This window comes from Sphaeramia orbicularis, chromosome 15, assembly GCF_902148855.1.
Source record: "Sphaeramia orbicularis chromosome 15, fSphaOr1.1, whole genome shotgun sequence".
In the NCBI taxonomy this organism is placed as follows: Eukaryota; Metazoa; Chordata; class Actinopteri; order Kurtiformes; family Apogonidae; genus Sphaeramia; species Sphaeramia orbicularis.
The window spans coordinates 51430445-51435083 of record NC_043971.1 but is presented as its reverse complement, the minus strand read 5'-3'; the positions used below and the strand labels follow the sequence as shown (position 1 = coordinate 51435083).

General features: G+C 37.9%; 1 pseudogene; it reads right to left on the bottom strand.

Moving 5' to 3' along the window:
* LOC115433906 (nidogen-1-like) overlaps positions 1-2854 on the bottom strand; it is a 32154-nt pseudogene extending 29300 nt beyond the window's left edge.
* Between the last annotated feature and the right edge of the window lie 1785 nt (positions 2855-4639).

The window sequence follows — 4639 nt, the reverse complement described above, 5'->3', positions numbered from 1 at the left end:
ATATTTGGTACGTGGACCAAACCAGCCCTCAAAGGGTCGATCAGGCTTATGAGTTGAATTTGTAAAGTACAAATATTACACAAAAGACAGTGGAGTTGTGGAGACCATAAAGTGAAGCCCTTACTGCCTAAATCGATTTACTAGTGCTGTCAAACCATTAAAATTTTTAATCAGATTACTCAAGATTAGGGATGGTAATCAATAAGAATTTAACGATTCCGATTCCATTATCGATTTTGCTTATCGATCTGATATTGATTATCGATTCTCATTGGGTGAGGGAAAAAAAAGAGTACAAACAGGTGTTTGCATTAACTGTCTTTTATATTTCCATCTGCACAGAAAATATAGCATATACAGTATGTACAAATAATAAGAACAGATGACCGGGCCCGGTTTGGGGGGGTGTACAGTGAAAGTGAAACTAAAGAATCTTTACTAATTCCTCTATTGCTGCATTTCTACTACATGGAACTGGTTCGACTCGGCCCGTCTCCCATGTTGTTCACTTTCCTTTCCCCTAACTTCGGAAACGTGTATTTGAGGGGGTATGACATTTGTTGCCTGCAGCGGAACCAGAACTGGGCCCGGATGACAGCCTGGTGTTCGCTCTGCCGCTAGATTCACAAGTGCCGTTAAGAAGAGAATCAACTGAATCACATGCTGTGGACAAATGTTTGAGCAGATTGGAGGGATTCCACCCTTTTGAAGAAATGGAAGCTTTGACAGTGTTCAACTGGACCTGGTGTGGTCTGTTTAGACCTGGTGTGGTCTGTTTGCACCTGGTGTGGTCTGTTTAGACCTGGTGTGGTCTGTTTGCACCTGGGTGGTCTGTTTGGACCTGGTGTGGTCTGTTTGGACCTGGTGTGGTCTGTTTGCACCTGGTGTGGTCTGTTTGGACCTGGTGTGGTCTGTTTGCACCTGGTGTGGTCTGTTTGGACCTGGTGTGGTCTGTTTGCACCTGGTGTGGTCTGTTTAGACCTGGTGTGGTCTGTTTGCACCTGGTGTGGTCTGTTTGGACCTGGTGTGGTCTGTTTGCACCTGGTGTGGTCTGTTTGCACCTGGTGTGGTCTGTTTGCACCTGGTGTGGTCTGTTTGCACCTGGTGTGGTCTGTTTGCACTGGTGTGGTCTGTTTGGACCTGCTGTCCTCTGTTCAGACTGTTTCTGCCTCAGCGCCATGTTGGTTATGTTCTGACCAAAACAATGCAGCGTGCGTGTGACGTCATCGCGCATGCACAACGAAGGCAGAATCGTTAAGCAGGCAGGCAAACAATTCCAAGGAATCGAGCTACTGGGAATCGGTTCTCAAAAAGAACCGGTCTCGATTCCCATCCCTACCCATGATGATAGATTAATCCGTGTTAATGCGTTAAATTGGACAGCCCTAGTATTTACAGTTGTATATAAATAAATGCTTTATGTTGTTACTGTCAAGCAGATGCTAAATTAAGTGCAGATTTGTCCATTTGAATAAAACACATACAATAATTATGATGGAAATTAGTCACATTAGGCAGAATATCATAATCGTAATTAAACAAGTTTTCCGGGCTCAATTATGTACATTATTTATTTTATTTTATTTTGCTCATCACCAAATACATGGTATGAAGCACAAACATTACATCATAACAGAAAAAATTATATGCATTCAATAAAAACAAAATTCACTGAAAAAGAGGTAAAACCCTTTTCAAAAAGGTGCCTAATTTATTTATTTATTGTTTTTGTCGTTCGGACTGGGGAAGAATTACAAGTTTATACATTGATGGATGCTGTGAGTAGTATTTTGGCAAATACTTTTGCCTAAATTCAACAACCCTGTACATTAAAATAAAACATGGAATTCGTCTCCATGACTCATTGATGCTACTATTGATTAACAAAACAAAACAAAAATGATCCAAAGATTAGAAGAATGTCATAAAATAAATAACAGCACCACGTTACAGAAACTGTTGAATACTGAGGCAAAGTCCAAGGGGTTAAATGCTCTATTTTTCAGTTCCAGATGCCTGTTATTACATGTTTTGTGTATTTGCAGATTCACTGTGATCTCTAAGCTTAAATACACATGTGTAAATGATAAACTGTGACAGAATATTGGAAAAATTACACATTTTCTTAAGAAATTTCATGTTGTTCATGGATGTTAGTTTGTGAATGTAAACATTTTGGCACGTAAAGACAAAAATGTGGGGTTGTCATTATTTATAAGTAATTATTTAACTGTTCCGGCCCATTTGAGTCTGAACTGGGCTGAATGTGGACCCTTTGACACTTCTGCTGTAAACAAACTGCATCCATTCAATCTGGAAAGGGATCGATCGATAGATCGATAGATCGATAGATCGATAGATAGATAGATAGACAGACAGACAGACAGACAGACAGACAGACAGACAGACAGACAGACGGATACTTTATTGATCCCAAGGGAAATTGAAGAAGCAGCAGAACAAGGTGGTCATGTAAACAATAAACCAGGCCCCTGACAGGAGTAGAACCAACTGTGGATCAGTCACATGTTCATGAATCAAACTGGACCAAAGTCAACGACACCATCAGGTTCATCTTTAAGACTCAGTCCATCGTTCACTGTTCCATGCCCACTGCCTTAAAAGGACAAATCCAACATGAATCTAAGACAGAACGGAGACAGTCCTGGTTCTTCCACACACTTAAACATGTCTATTTTTTCACTCAGATGGACTTAAAACACCATCAAACGTCCCCCAGTGGATCTAGTCTGAGACAGGATTAAAAGGGTGGTTTTTCTCACCGATTGCGCCTGAACTCGTGGTCCGTCCGCTCATGGTGAACGTGCTTCAGCTCTGCCGGCTCTATCTGCATACCTCTCACGACTGCTGACTGAATTTTCTGTTCTGCAGCAAAAATTCCATTAAATTGGAATTTCAAATGGAAGCTTTCCAGATTCGCAGCAGATCAGCGTATCACATGAAAGCATGTGCTGTCACATGGCGAAGGGACGGGCCTTCCCAACACTGACGAGCCCCGATGACCCACGGAAGACCTCGGTGTCCACCTCCATTCACAGTCACTGCCTTTGTTTTCTGCACTACAACCACGGTTTGGGGGATTTCTTTAAAACCACTGAACATCCCATTAAAATTACAGACAAGCGCAGTGGGTTTGTAGAGGATGGACGTTAATGACACTGATGATGATTTTAGAAATATCTGAACTCAAGAAGTCACTGAAAAACCCTGAATATTTACTTTAACTGTCATAATCAATAACTACCATAACATTAGCCTCATAGAATAACTGCACAAAAACGTACAGAACCAAATTACTTCGATATCACAATATGTATTTTTACATATGTGTTATTGTAATATATGTTTATGTAAATCATATTATATTTGTTCATAATAATATAAAGCCAGAAACCTAATTATTTAATAATAAGTATCAGACATATTATAACATATATAGATATGCTTAGACTGGGAAGGTTATTACTGTTATTAATTACATAAGGAGAAGGGGTGGAGTTTATAAGTTGTACTTCTTCTCACTCCTTTTCGAATATGTATTATATGTCTTATGTTTAAGTGTTTGTTATTTATTTTCTTCTGTTTTGACATTTATATTCAAAATAAATACATCAATCAATCAAAAACAATCTGACCAAAAATATGACTAAGGTAACTAGGCTATGAGGCGACCAATAATGTATTTATTTCTAAAGACAGTGATGTTTAAATCTATAAATATCAGGGAGAAGATGTGAAACACAACAAACCAACGGTGACAAAAACCACCAACAAATTACTGCCAGCAGTCGATCAAAATTACACTGTCTTATAACCTTCTCATGCTGCATCAGCTGATAGTTTACATTTAATATCTGTTAGCTTAGCTTTGCTAGCTTAGCTCTGTTCGTCAAATCATTATACATTTAGAATAGTTTTATATAGAATTAATGTTCCACTCTCTGATCAGCAGGGGGTGGTCTAGTTCCAGAAACACTTAAACCACCAATGAAACGCTATGTATCCACAGACGGTATCAGAATAAATAAATAAAAGAAAAGACAGTAACTACAATAAAAGGTGGATATAATGAAACTAAAAGATGCTAAACCCAACTAAAGGATGGTTAAACTAAAGTATAGTAAAACCAAACTAAGAGATGGTTTTAACAGATGAAAACTTGGTAAAACTAGTATAAAACACAGTAAAACTAAACTAAAGGATGTTAAAACAGACTAAAATTTGGTAAAAACAAGTCTAAACAATTGTAAAACCAAACTATTTGATGTTTATTCCAGGCTTAAAGGTGGTGAAAGTCGACTATAGTGTAATAAAATAAAACTAAGAGATGGTTTTAACTGATGAAAACTTGGAAAACTAGTATAAAAAAAAAAACAGTAAAACTGAACTAAAAGGTGAATAAATAAATAAACCTATTTGTTACCACATCTGTATTAAAGTTTCATTGAGTTTTCTTCTTCAAACTAAAACTCACAGACACTTATTTAAACAGCGGCTAAAATAACACTGTCTTATAAAGTCGATGTGCTACGTTGGCAGATAGTTAACATTATAGCTCTGTTAGCTTAGCTCTGTTAGCTTAGCTCTGTTTTTAGACTGAAAACAGCCACAATAAAAC